The sequence below is a fragment of the Stegodyphus dumicola genome, chromosome X1 (genome assembly GCF_044657685.1).
Source record: "Stegodyphus dumicola isolate Sdum_Otavi_A_Nest chromosome X1, ASM4465768v1".
Classification (NCBI taxonomy): Eukaryota; Metazoa; Arthropoda; class Arachnida; order Araneae; family Eresidae; genus Stegodyphus; species Stegodyphus dumicola.
Genome location: NC_140780.1, coordinates 228031543 through 228047329, shown reverse-complemented (window position 1 = coordinate 228047329; position 15787 = coordinate 228031543). Strand labels below are relative to the sequence as shown.

At 33.4% G+C, this 15787-nt stretch overlaps 1 protein-coding gene across 1 annotated transcript in view; it reads right to left on the bottom strand.

The window, feature by feature from the left end:
- LOC118189021 (immunomodulatory peroxidase-like) overlaps nt 1-5835 on the bottom strand; it is a 91261-nt gene extending 85426 nt beyond the window's left edge. Inside the window, exon 1 of the mRNA XM_085806933.1 lies at nt 5657-5835. The gene's annotated coding sequence lies outside the window, so the exon portion shown is untranslated. The remainder of the gene's footprint in view (nt 1-5656) is intronic.
- Nucleotides 5836-15787: the final 9952 nt, after the last annotated feature.

The window sequence follows — 15787 nt, the reverse complement described above, 5'->3', positions numbered from 1 at the left end:
GGTGGCATGGGTTAAATTTACAGGTTAGTCATTCTGAGTAATGATATTTTGGAATTCAATGTGAATAAAATGAGCCATTATAAAAATTAAGAGGGAATTCTTCCTTGAAAAGACAGGATCTTTCTATGAAATCGGCAAAACTTTTTCTTGCAAAATACTTTTTATTAAAATTTATATTTTTCATTAAATTTAATATATATATTACAACGTTTGCTTTCTAAAATTTTCTCAACATTTACTAAATTTTAAACTTTTAAAAATCTCTCATTTCGTTAGTACTTTCACTTTAAAAACATCCCATCACATATAAACTCAATCTTTTCTTAGACGCTGAAATCAAAGGGAAAGTTTCATTTCATATTGAGGGACGAAAGATCGTTTCATTCTTGAAAAGCCGAGATCACTCTTTTATCTTTCGCAGTGTAATGCACCCTTTCAATTGAAAACAATACAGTGCAAAGATACACTTTTGATGTTTATGAATATCTAGTTTGGAGTGTATATATATATAACTTAAAATTTATAAATTAGAAGAAAAATGTAATATCACCCTGAAAATATTCTTTAAATTGAATTTAAAGAAGAGAAACTATTAAATTTTATAAGTAACATGTAAATTAAAAGAAACATTGTTTGGAAACTTTTTTTAGAAGTAGTTGTTTTTAATAAATGTTTCGAAGAATTTTTTAAAATTTTAAGGTGAATATAGAAAATAATTATTAAAATTAAATTTTTTCATATATATGCATGAAATAGATTTCGTTATTAAGTGTTTCGAAGGCGTGTAGGGAAAATCCTGGTGCATTTAAGAATCGAGTTTTCGGTTTTATATGAATTTTAGTGTCTTAAATGAAAATTTAATGGATTCGTTTTTCGGTCTTTGATCTCAAATGAACCAATAGAACGAAACACGTTTTCGAAACATAATAATCGACTTTTATGAAGCTTTAATTCATTTTCCCCTGATAAATTCTGAATTGGAGTTTCAGTAAAAGGAGATTATTTTTTACTTTTATATTTTTATTATCTTGTATTTTTTCCTCTTTTGCACTTTCATTATTATTTTTAGAGTTGTACTACTATGAATTCTTCTTTTAGTTTTGATATTATGTTAAGCCTGTTTATGAATATATATTTTTATCTATATATAAATATAGATATATATAATACATATACATCCAGGGTATTTCTGAATCCAAACCACAAATTCATAGAGGTGATAGTATGGCATCAAAAGGTTGAAAAATTGCCATAGAACATGGGGTCACAAACTGCGCTTAGCGAAAGAAAATTCGCAAAAGTAGTAATGAAGGGAGTGACGTCGAGTGGAAAATCGAGGGCTAATAATAAGTAGAAAAACATTTATTTCACGTAAAGTAGGAATACAGTGCAACACAGTTCAACGTCAGAATTTGTCAATTATCTCCACTACACGATTTCGTCGTTTTAACCATGTGGTCTGCCTAGAAGAGACAGGCAGACATGTACAATGCCCTCGCCGGGACGCAAACCTCCGACCTCTCGAATACGCGTCGAGTGTTCTGATCAGTACACCACGAAGGTATGCTAAGCACACGAGGGCTATCTGTCTAAGCGGAGAGATGCCTTCGTTGAGGTCATTTTAGTGGAAGCTAGCTCTCATTTCCATCTCACGTGAGGATATCCACAACAACTATCTTGGACGGGATTTGAACCCTGCTCGAGCGACTAGTGTTCAGCAATATTACGGGCTGTATAGCTTCCGGGCAAATATTCATTGAGAAAGAATTGGAACTGTTGTAGATAAGTCTCTATAAGTGCTTGCCTGATATGATTCAGAATTTTAAGAAGTAACAGTGAAAGTATTCCTTCCGCCTTCTTAGCATACCTTCGTGGTGTACTGATCAGAACACTCGGCGTGTATTCGAGAGGTCGGAGGTTCGCGTCCCGGCAAGGGCATTGCACATTTCTTCAGTTTTCTGCTTCGAAAAAATCCTAATGTCTCTACAGCAGTAGTACAGTACAGCAGTAGAAAAAATCCTAATGTCTCTGCAGCAGTAGTACAGTACAGCAGTAGAAAAAATTCTAATGTCTCTACAGCAGTAGTTGTAGATGTGAGAGACAGTGTTGACTGATTTGCCAAACCCAAACTTGCATTTGAACAAAAACTTTCCATTGTAGAATTGCCACGTCATCTGAATTTTATTTTTATTTTTTCCCGAGGTGCACTTTATTGGTTTCTGTTGAAGTTCTCTAAATACTAGAATATCCTCAGTTCAAAGCGTCAATGATTTCTGTTCCAAAATATAGAAGTGCTGAGTTATTTAGCAAATGGGGAGTCTCAAAACATAGTAAATGCCATGTTTATTTCCCAAATATGGTCATTGTAGCTATTTAATGTAGTCAGTTATTATTAATTCAGAAAAGACAGAAGAATGTGAATAGAAGTGTCTTAGCATTAAATAAATATTTTTATCAGCATCATTTTTGTCTTTTATTTTTTTTTAACAAATTGCATCTTAAAATAGTTCCCTTAGTGATAATATATTTTGAGGAAGTTTGCCCTTGGGAGACTTCCTTGGTTGGCTTCTAAAATTAAGCCCTGTATGAAATACTTCTATTTTTCAATTATCCTGATTTACAACAATTTCACGAATGTTTTGATGCAGTGCTAAATAAAGGCAGTTCCTACTAAAAGTAAGAGATCAAACTCTATTGATTACGTCTCACAATGCAGGAAAATTTTTCAGTTAAACTACAGGTTAAGTAAAGTTGATGGTTATCATTGAAAAGCCAGAGTATGTTTAGTATTTATTGTGAAATTTAGTTATAATCACTACGTTTTAGGAGTACAGAATAGTCTTTAAATGATCATTTTGGAGTTTCCAAAATCTTAAAACTTTTCGCTTAACTTGTTGTGGCATAAAATATGAAAGGCAATCAAATGCAAGACCGCAAATATAGTTGAAGATAAACCTGAGCGAAGACTTAAATTTCATTTCTGACCAGTTCTTATTATTAACTTATTATTAAAATATACATTAGCGAAAAATCTGCATCTTAGTGAATTATTGATATTCTTTTAGATTGGGTAACCTAAAGATACAAAAACAATAGCTTACAAAATAACAACATAAAATTAAGGTCACAAGGTAAGATGAATACGTTTAGAAAAATAACATCAAATTGATTACAATTATCATCAACAGCATGTCACAACCAGTAGGGCCCACCACCGGCCTAGCGGTAAATTCGCTGAACTCTGCTAGTTCTAATCTGGGTTCGATTCTATACGAACGGGCTGGCTGCATGGCGGTTTTCGAGGTTTTTCTCATGTGTAACGTGTACGCGAGTCAGTTTCCCACATAAAGATTTCCACGAAAGTATCTCTTTCTTAGGCAGATAGTCCTAGTGTGTTTTGCCATAATCTACTAAGCCGAAACCACAACCATTAGACATAACATTTCTAAGGTGAAGAGCTACTTTGTAAAATGCAGTGAGTAAAATTCATGATATGTCTATCTTATAATGCAGCGGTCGTCAACCCTTAGAACTTCCCGTGCCACTACATACATAATTTTATATTTGGCGGACCACTAATATAAATAATAAAAAAAAAACACCTTAAATCAGGCCTTAAAAACAACATATTAATACGCAAAAACAATATTACAAACAATACATGTAATAACTCACTGCATTAAATAACATGTATGTACAAACATACATGCAAAAACAATATATGTAATTCTAATTTTCATTCGTTAATATAATTTTCGAAATATTTGGTGTTCAGAAGCATTCCTTTATGGAAATTCAGGCTACGGCCCTGATTAAAAGTAACAGTTAAAATACTATTAATATCTCACCGATACACATATTTCGTTCACAGTGAAAAATTATATGAAAAGTACAAAAAACTTACCTTCTCATATAAAAAGCTTCACATTTCCATATCATTGAAAAGGAACTTCACGAAAAGCAAGAACAAACCGGCAAACGCAAAGCAATATTAATAAACTGAAAGTGTTAGGCCACCAATTTTTAATTATTGTAAACATAATAATCCTCTCTTACTCAGCAATGGCGTCCTCGATCAACAGTTAGAAAAACAAAAACAGAAATTTCCAGTGATGCAATTATAAACAAGAATGCAGGTGACTCTTAAAAATCCATCAAGTTACCTAATGACAAGGAAAAAAACCGTATTATTAACGACTACAACAGCATATGTTTGTAATTCAAAAGGAAAGAGAATTCCAGTTCGCGCTATTATTGATAACAGCAGCATATCAATGGATGCCAACTCTCACTTTCAAATATCGCTAGATACACCTGCAAACGTAGCTAAATAGTCGCTAAATTCAGAAGGAATTTCGCTAAAAGTAGTAGATAAAATTAAAAGAAAAGTATAAGCCACATTCCATAATAGGTTTTGTTAATCGTCATTTTTTAAACCGAATCTTCATAAAAATATAAATAATGACTTAAGTTTTCTGCGGACCATCAAAAAGGTTTAACGGACAACCGGTTGGCGACCGCTGTTATAATGCATCAGCTAGCTCTGTAATATAAATTTAACAAAAATTAATTAATAATTTTCAGTTTCAGATCCTTTATGTTAAACATAAATTTTCAAAATACTAATTCTAGAGATATATTTTCATAATTTCTTTTTATTTTTATTTAGCTGAAGGATCAGATGGTCTTACTCGTACACTCAGCTTTTCTAAACTACCTCAGTAAAATTTCTTCTTTTAATTGCGTACGGGTCCAAATGAATCGCGAAACATGGCCAATTAATTTCTCTCCAGCAACCAAAGCAATAGCTTCCTCTCCACTTCACCAATAGCCTTATGGCACACTGGTTGTTCGAAATGTGTTCAAAGTGGCAAAAGGTTTCTCTACATAGGCATTTTCGTGGCTTTACCCATGTGTAATAGACATAAGAACCAGTTTTCCTTAGAAAGGCAACCACGAAGGCATTGTTCGTTTTAGGCAGGTAACTTTACCTTAATTAAACTATTTCGTCACTTCCAAGGTCTCTATCGTAAAGAACTTTTTTTTTCAGTATTCATTTCTAATTTACAATTAAATTTTTAATAAAGAATAATTCCAAGAAAGTTATGCTTTTGTTTTTGGGAGAAAAGGTAAATATTTTATAATTAGTAAAATAGTTGATCTAGCATATACAGCAAAATTGATATTATCAACACATACAACATCACTAGGCATCTTTAATTGTTACAAATATCTCAAAACCGGAGAAAAATAATAAGTTTTGCTCTGATAATTTTTTCCTCAACTTAATTTCTTTTTAATAGTAATACGACAAATTGTACCTTTATATAAACAAATTTCATCCTATTAATATTCAGTTTGTAAATAATTATTTTCTTGCATACAGACTGACTAAAACGTTTTTTAAGATGTTCTTTAGATTCAAATTGTACTCATTATCCTTTATGGCTTCAGACTAATTTATATCTCCACATAAGGGTCAATTCAACAAAACAAAAATATCCATACAAATAAATGACACATAATATAACGTAAAGTTTTATAATGTAACTAGCTGAAACTCTAGTTTAACATAATTTGTTTGTTTTGAGTGCAAAATAAATTTAAAATTTACTGTTTATTTAGAAAACTGCTATATATTAAAATACTATCCTACCTGTAAAAGAATACTTAGATCGTCTACAGATGTGAAGCGACGTTTTCAAGTTTTGTATCTAAGTATTATGAGTAGAACTCACATGATATCATTTCAAAATATAATGTTGAGATGATTCAAATGATACTTAAAGAAAATTGCAAAAACTGTTGTTAAGACAATGACAGTCCTTAAAAATGATAAAATATCTTTGCTTTAGATAACGTGAGCTTCTTACAGAAGGGCTTTATCTGCGGTTTAAACTTATTGAACGTCTTCGAGAGCTCAGGATCTCATTGTTTGCAGTTGTTTCCTTGTCGGTTTCAGTAAACAATCCATATTCTAGATCTTATGCAATCTGAGCAATGAAGTGCCTGCTTGCTTAATTCATCTCCGAGTTTCATTTCAGTATTGTACCGGCTGCTATCTTTCTATAAAGTTTCAAAGTCGAATATTTTCATATATGTGTTTAGAACTACTTTTACTAAGTATTTGAAGCTTCCGTTTGTCATAATTTATATCTTCTTATTCGAATCTGTGGTAGAAGGATGCCCATATACACTAATTATAGAGATTCCTAACTTTTCTCGGTTGATGACAGACTTGATTAAATACCGGAGATCTCATGATGCAATGGCTTGGATTTCGAATTGTATTAATTATTTGATTAATGATATTAATGAATTTTAAATTATTACCATTTGAAATCCTACGACAGAAGTTATAGATCAGGTTTACTAGCTTTGGTCTGTCAGCGAAATATGTTAAAAAATACCGAAGATAGGAGCAATAACTAGATTTTACTTATAACAGAAAAAGCAAAATTTTCATTATTACAGAAAGATTACATTTTGCTCTTATTAATTAAACCTATATTAGATTACTTTGTATATAAGAGCATGATTTCACAGCATCTTACTCCAACGTTTTCGAAAATTGCAATTATGATTTCATCAAAATGCATAGGGTAATTTCTCATATTTTTCTTCCATTTGGCACTCTGAATCTAACCTAGGAAACTCGAAAGCGTTCATAGATATTTAAAAAGCAGTCATTTCATAAACAACACGATGAAATTACAACTATATCAGTTACAGACAGAATTAAATTAATATTTAACGAAAACACATTATGATGTTTTTTTTTAAATTTATTATATTTTGCAAACTTTCGGTAGGAATATGTTGATTTAAACGGCCTTTTACAATTAAAAGTTTATCATGTTTCCTGTATATTCAAATATTTTTAAATATCAAAAAAACTTTATCTTTGTTAGGTTAACTATTCAAGCAGAAACAAATTCTGTGAAACTCTCTTTATGCAACAAAGCGCATTTGTATCTCGCAACAAAACATAAAATCATTAATTATTAAAAACTGCAGTTACTGAATGTCATGCCTCGCGCTCGTTCAAACACGAGGTGGGTTCTTCTGTGTAAACTTACCATAGTGGGAAAATAACAGTTGTCCGCTTTGACCTTTTCTTCACTAATTTATTACACAAACTGCACTATGGATACACCATACAACGAGTACACTGTAACATAAACTATATACAATATATATATACAAGGCGCGCAAAAGAAATTAAAACATATTTCTTTTCTCTACGTTCTCACACGGCATGCTCGCCGGTCCAAACTCCCAGTGCCCTCCCCGTCCAGTCTTTCCCCCCCCACCAGCCTGCCTCGACCGGTTTTTCCGGGGTAAGTCACTTCCGTTCTTCGTCTTTCATCAGGGGAAGGAACTTCACACCTCCCCTCTGGTTTGTAAATATTTACGACTGAGTCGAAAAATTTGAAACCCATATTATTTTGGCACTTACCAGGTAGTCCCTCTTTTCCGGGACACAGCACAAGGAATCACAGTAAAATCAGAGAGCAAAAAAAAAAGGGTCATGCTACAGTTATAAACACTAACACAAAAAAGAACACTTAAAACACATAAACATAAAAACTGCACATGTCCAAATTTCTATAGCGATACAAACTAAACATTGCAATATCAACTCACTGACACTTCTGTAAGGAATTATTCGTTTACTAATATACCCTAATAACACCATCTTTTCTAGAGTAAATGTAACCACAATAATACAAACAATAATACAAACCACAATAATACAAAAAAAATAATAAATGAAAATTACAATATCTATATACTTTTTGCCATAATAGCATTGAACATTATCCTTTCTAGTGTTACAATAATAAACAAACACACACACACACACACAAAAAAAAAAAAAAAAAAAAAAAATATATATATATATATATGATACCAACATTAGTTTCTTTGTTTTTTCCAATTTAGTTCAGATTATTGGTCACTTATACATTCGTGAGGGATCCTCGACAATGCGTCTGCATCGGAGTTTTTAGCTCCTGGTTTATGCATTACAGTGACTTGGAAGCGGGATAGAGCTAATGCCCATCTCTGCATTCCGGGGTATCCCTTCGGTTAAGTACTTTAATGGGTTATGGTCTGCATGCAACAAAATTTTATTTCCGTATGTCCAAGTTTCGAACTTGTCGAGAGCCCAAATAATTGCATACGCCTCTCTTTCTATAGTGCTCCATTTAGACTGAGCGCTAGTTAATTTCTGGCTAGCAAATGTTATCGGTCTAGCTTTCCCATACTCATCTCGTTGAAGTAAACACGCTCCAATACCTATTAGTGAGGCGTCTGTGTTAATTTCAAAAGGTTTCCGTATATCCGGCGTATATAAAGACGATGCCGTGCACAAAGCATCCTTTAATTCTTTGAATGCCTTCTCGGCTTCAGACCCCCAAGGTATATCATTAGGTATAGATTTTCTCGTGAGATCAGTTAACGGCCTAGCTACTTTTGCATAATTCGGAACATACTCTCGATAGTAATTATATAAACCCAAAACTGATCTTAATGCCTTTTTGGTTCTAGGTGGCTTCAAATTTTTAATGACCTGCAATTTCTCTGGATCTGGGCCATGTCTGCCTGAGCCTACTATGTGACCTAAATACTTTACCTCCGACTTGCCAAAAGAGCATTTCTTTAAATTAGCCGTAAAGTTCAATGTCTGTAAAGTACTGAGTACGGTTCTTAAATGTTTAAGATGTTCTTCCCACGTTGACGAATAGACAATTATATCATCGATGAAACTTTCAGCATAATCACTATGTGGTCTAAGAGCTTGATTCATAACTCTTTGGAAAGTTGTGGCAGCACCTGACAAACCGAACGGCATCACTTTCCACTGATACTGACCCTTCGGAGAAACAAAACTCGTCAGATGTCTACTTTCCTTCTCCATAGGGATTTCCCAATACCCCTTAAGAATATCTAGCGTAGACAAATAACGTGCTGCCCCTGCCTTATATCGAAGCTCTTCTGCGTTTTGCATAGGAAATGGGACAATCTGACTTTCCGCATTAAGCCCTCGATAATCACAACATAAACGTATGCTTCCGTCCCGTTTCGCTACACACACAATAGGGTAAGCAATCTCTGCTGTGGAAGGTTCAATTAAACCTCTTTCTAACAAATCAGCAATTTGCTTTTCCACCTGTGGCTTCAACGCCTCAGGTACCTTATAAACATGAGGTTGCTTTCTTTCAACTCCCGTTTTTAACCTGATACTGTGGGATCCTACCTTCGCACATTTAATCTCCCCGTCAAACACTACATGGAAAGATTTGATTAATCTGCTCAACTGATCCCTTTGTGACCTATCTAAATGTTTCCATTCCTCTGAAACACAGATCCTATCTAAAAGTTTGTCTACTTTAGGGTTTCTTTGAATAGGCGCGTGCTGCACCTTCCCAAATTCTGTGTCAGCCTCATAGATTATCCCTACTGCATTTATAGGCTGTATATATTTCCGTAACTTATTTTGATGCAAATGTCTAACAGATTCATCTGGCAATTTTACCAAATATGAATGTGGAGACTTTTTCGCAACTATTTCTCCAGGTCCTGTCCATTTCGAGCAAAGTTTATTTGTTGACGTTGGTATCAGTACTACTACCTCATCTCCTATCTCGAATTCATGTTCCTTAGACCTCAAATTATGATGATGAACGTATTTCTGCTGTTTAGCTTCCGAATTTTCTTTAGCGAATTTCTCTGCCTCCTGTAACCTATTTCGAAGAGAAATTAAATATTCAGTAACTGATTCCCCAACTCCTTGTGGTAATACCGTCTCATCTACCCAACTTGATTTAAGTATCGCCAGTGGCCCCACTGGCACCCGACCATACATCAGCAAAAATGGTGAGACTCCGGTAGTTGAATTCGGTATCTCCCTATAAGCCCATAACAAATATGGTAGCTGCTTATCCCAGTTTCTTCCTCGAGTATTTATCGCGTGATGCAACATTGACTTCATTGTTCCTATCCACCTTTCCACTAGCCCGTTTGACTGCGGATATCCTGGCGTAGAAAATTTTGGCGAGGCCCCTAACCTAGTTAAAAATTCTTGTGTTAGCTTAGCCTTAAAGTTCGTTCCGTTATCCATGGCTATCATTCTCGGAACTCCTGTTCGCATGAAAATTTCAATGAAAGCGTCACATGTAGCTTTCGCTGTTATCGCCTTTAGTGGAATTGCCTCCGGCCATCTGCTATGTTGATCAACAACACATAACACATACTGGTGCCCTCTTGAAGATTTCGGCTCAATCGGCCCTAAAACGTCCGCATTAACCACTTGAAATGGAAGTTCTGGCCTCCCTACTGCTGTAATTGGAGCCCTATCCTTCACTTTAACTTTCCTTCGTAGCTGGCATTCCTTGCAAGCTTCACACCACTTCCGCACCTCCTTTGACAATCCTTCCCACCAAAACGACATTTTAATCCTTTCCGCCGTCTTCTTTGCTGCGAAGTGCCCCCCTTGTAAGCTTTCGTGAGCCAACTTCACAATTTCTTTCCTGCGGCTTTGAGGAACAACTAACTGACTACATCGCTGCCCATTGACACTTCCCGTGTGGTACAAAATTCCTGACTCCAGCCAATACCCATTCTTGTTATTACGTGCATCCATGAACGCGCTTTCCAGCGAAATACATTCCGCTTGCTCCTGTCTAAAATGTTGAGTTTGCGATAAGGGTGGGTTATCAGCTGACACTTGCTCACTGCCTCCCACTTCTACTTCCCCCTCATCTTTACTCCTTACCAACGGCGTAGTACAAGCTATTTCCGTTTCACCTTCGACCTCGTGACTGGCTTTTTCCGTCGATTCCTTTCCGTCCAAGTTATTCGATACATGACCATCTTTTGTCATCTTCCTTGCTTTCGTGACTTATTTCCTTCATTTAAACCACGTTCACTCAAATCACTTTTTACGATCTTACTTCCTTCGTATTTTTGGTGATTTCTTTTTTTCCCACTATCCTGTACGACTGCGACATTTGTCATGCCTCGCGCTCGTTCAAACACGAGGTGGGTTCTTCTGTGTAAACTTACCATAGTGGGAAAATAACAGTTGTCCGCTTTGACCTTTTCTTCACTAATTTATTACACAAACTGCACTATGGATACACCATACAACGAGTACACTGTAACATAAACTATATACAATATATATATACAAGGCGCGCAAAAGAAATTAAAACATATTTCTTTTCTCTACGTTCTCACACGGCATGCTCGCCGGTCCAACTCCCAGTGCCCTCCCCGTCCAGTCTTTTCCCCCCCCCCCCCACCAGCCTGCCTCGACCGGTTTTTCCGGGGTAAGTCACTTCCGTTCTTCGTCTTTCATCAGGGGAAGGAACTTCACACTGAATATTATTATTATAAAATGTTTATGAAAACGTTTGCCCTTGAGATGAATAGTTCCTTATTTATAAGTAAAAGGACCTTCCTAATATGCACATAGCTGCATTTTCGTAGAATAATAGAATCTACTTCTACTATCAGAAATGATGATTCATCTTTTAAATTATGTAAATGATAATTCATGTCTTCTCCTCATAGCATAAATCAACTAAGTCTGAAGTTAAGCCTCGCTAATAACGTTTATGTTGTAGGGATATATATTTATTTTGACTAACCAGTTAAGTTTACGTTTATGCCTCTCTTTCCTATAAGCCCTCATTCCCCTAATTGACAACGCCAGAATATGTAAATTTGGTAGCGCGTGTGAAAGAATGGAATTTATACCAGTAGAAGAATAAGGTTTAAATTCTGAGCTCTAGAAGGGAAATTTTGAAAAAGTATTGTTAGCTGTAGCGTGAGCTTCTGATTCTATATTTATTGCTGGTTAAAGTGGCCTAACTGCTATTATTCTGCTGCCAGTAGACGACGCGGATTTAGATAACAGGATTATCTGAACCCTGGGGAAAATTTCTACTGTTTGGTTAATATCTTATAACTGAATAACTGAATTTAATAACTTGAATTTAATATTTAATAATAATTAAACTTAATAACTGAATTTTCAGTTTAGTTCTTGTTAGTTGAGTTACCACACGAGCGAGGCGTAGTTCGTTAGCGTCAAGTCGTCGCATTGTGAATTTTAAAGAATCTGATAAAGTGTTTTTTTTCACCCTTTTCCTGTCTGGTTCCTGTACATAATTTAGCAGTCACACTAAAAGTTTAGCAACTAGATACTACAATGTAATAACATTATGGTTACGTAGTTATCATCAGTCTTTCCATAAATACATGAGTATGATAATACATGATATTAAATGAGGCACAGAATGAAAGACATAAAGGAATTGTAAATAATTGACCTCAAATGAAATATTTTGTACAATGTTTTAAAAGTTACACATTTTTGCCAACAGAAACAATTTAGTACTGAAACTTCGCTAACAGTACCCAAATTCGAGCTCTAGAAAATTCGAAAATTCCTTCATCTTGATCAACTTTTGAAGTGCTGAACTCTTCCCCACTCACACCCTTCCTTTCTACTCTGAACACTTCACTCGTTAATGTAAACGTCATAAATTAAATGTTGAAGTATTCGTACTATTTTCCGATCGTTACATCTCAATCATCTTTCATAGATATTATATATGAAAGCATTATAATAGTTAATTAAAATATAAGAAAGCTTTATTTTATGAAATATATTCATTACAAATTTATTTAACAGAAGAAATCATAACAAAAATGTATTTGCGCAAAGTAATATCAGATTACTGTTAATGCTTTCGAGAGCATTCTTATGTATCGAAGTAAGGAAACAAGTAAAGCAAGGAAAAGGTATTCATCTAAGCAGCAATATAATATAAAATTACAGGAAATTTAGAACAAAAGCTTTCATCGGTATGGATTTTGTCGAAAAGTGTAACCTCATACTTTTTCTTTTTCTTTTCTTTCTTTCTTTCTTTCTTTTTTTTTTTTTTAAGAAACAACAACAAAAAAAAAAAAAAAAAAAAAAATGTTATTAAGCATGATAATAGGAATTTTATTCTTCTAATTTTAGATTTTTGAAAAGTTATTTTTGAAAAGTTTTTTGAAAACTTATTATATTATATTAACTTATTATATTACTTATTATATTATCATATATATTATATATTATATTTTTTTAATCTGCAAGGCAGAGATCAGAATGCTTTCGGAAAGTGCTTCATAAAAAGTACCCCACTAATGCTAGAACTGTTGCACCCTTTTGAAAGATAAATTTGCAAGCTGCAGATGATATGTAACAATGTTTCTAGATTTTTGACAGGTTATTTATTAACGAAGCAATAAATTGACATATACTATTAAATTTGAGCACATGTACATACTATTAAAAAATTTTTGATTTACAGATAATTAAACTTTGTATTTTACCCATATTTAGAAAATATGATTTTTTTAAATTTTTAAAATGCACAAATTAATAATAATTTACATTATATTATTTTGAATTTTAAAGTTTATGCTTTATAATTTATAAAAACAAAGTTTTAAATATTAATTATTAATTTAGTGGATAATATTTTTTTAAGTGTTAAGAAAAATCTAATGTTTAAATTTCATGTATTCATTTCAATAAATATTTATACCAAATTTATATTCTTGCTTTAGACACATTTATTTTAGGTTAATACGTTCAGATGAAATAATGGAAAATAACAAACTGAGTCTTGTGAGGAGCCCAAATTTTTATAAAGGCAAAATTAGCCCATTCTCATTCAAAAATTAAAGCTGATAAACTTTGGGGAAAACTTAGGACATCATGTCTGAAAGCTCTCATTTCACGACGTTTCATTCACGTCGACAGATTGCTATGATGCGACGGCAAAACTTTTGTGTCCAATACGTCGTAAAAGTTACCACGACCTCATTGCAACCAGTTGGTTTATGTTGCTACCTCTTTACTGCGCCTTTGTGTTATATAGAAAAGGAAAAGAGAAGCAGTAAAAGGAAGAGAGAAGCAATGATCGCAAGCGCTCCGGGATGCGAAGTGGCAGACCCAATAGAGAGTTAAACGTTATGCTACGTATGTTAAACGAACATCGCTTGTTCCCAAAAGAGAATTGGGTGCAATATTTACGTTACGCAATATTCAAAGAAGATAAATAAGCTGTATAGTAGGTATCCAGGAATCTGAGTGAAAATAATTTGCTGTTTATATCTTGGTACGGTATATCTGAAGAGTAAAGTAACTGCAGAGTTAAAATCGTAATTTTCTGTAAGAAATGTCAACATTGTTACTGCTTCAACAATCTGGAAGTTCAAGGTATGTTACGACCAAATATGAATTCCATTGAAGATTGCTGGAAAACAGTGAAAGAATTCAGCCTAAATACTTAGGAGATAGCTTGGAGCTTTAAACCAAATGCGACAACAAGTTTATTTTTCAGGAATGTATATATTTTTACGTTTCAGTAACTTAACATTGTATAAGTGCATTTATGTTTATATATGCCACAGTATCTTTCTTCTTATGAAAATATACATGTACATAAAACACACATGCATAACTTCATTAGAGTGTAATTAATATTTTTAACATCTTTCTAAACTTATAAATATTATAAAATTAAGAAAAAAAGTTTAAAAAAGGTGTATTTCTTTACTATTATAATTTTCAAAAGGAAGACATCATTTTTAAAATGCTTTAAGAAGAAAATTATACTACAAATAAAACAGATGCTAGACGTGTGTACTTCCGCAATTTTACTTTATCGATTTTTCCATAAAAAGTGATCATATCCCTTAAAATGTACGGCAATATTTTGTTTGAAATTAATGTAAAAATTAATAAAATTTATTTAATTTAATCAGTTGGTAAATATGAAATAGAGCTGGTTCAAGATGAAAGAACAAGTGAAACAAGTTCAATTTTTTTAAAGGCAGATGATTTTAGAACATGTAGGAATTGATGATGAGTTTTAATAATCATAAAATTTAAAATAAAAAATTAAAATAAAATAAAAAAAAGTTACTATTATTTTGCACTAGCCAGTTATTTATAATTTCAGCCTTTACTACAAATTCTCCTTTTTGTTTCCTCACCAGAAATATAAATTAAGTTAGTGGGTATTTTAGATGAGGTTTTGGGATTGTAGAACATATCGGATTTCTGCCTCTCGAGGTCACGTTACTTTAGTTCTGCCATCTCGGTTAAGTTTGTAATTATTCGACTTAACGTTATTTGCTGCCGATATTTAAATTGTTACGCCAGTTAGAGCTTTGAGTCAACTTCGATTTAAATTTGATTGGGCAATCTCTGACTACGTTTTAATTCAAATTTGACTGTTACTTTAGTTGCATCGTCACAAGTGATGGTTGAATTTTATGAGCACAAGAAATGCACTTATATTGTGAGTCCTGTTAAAGAAAAAGTTTGCTTTAAACCTTTTCGGGTCTCTGTAGTTGTTTTAGACACAGCCATAATTCGCTTTACGTGTGTTAGGTGTTTGAAACTAGTTCAAGCTACCAAAGAAAGTTAGACTGTATAAGGTCATAGTATATCTGATATATCTAATTTTTCATGAGTTGTTACATAGTATTTCACTTTAATATAACAAACCGCACTCAGATTGTTTTCGTGTATGCTATATATTACAACAAATTAGTTCTTCATAAAATTGCATGCTTTTACAGTAAAAAGTATGTGCTCCAACAGGCACGTTATAGGAAAATTGCAAGTGTAGCTGAAAGACAAGATAAAAATCATGACTGTCAAGCATCACTACTTATATCTATTAAGCTGACTGCACAGACTATAGTA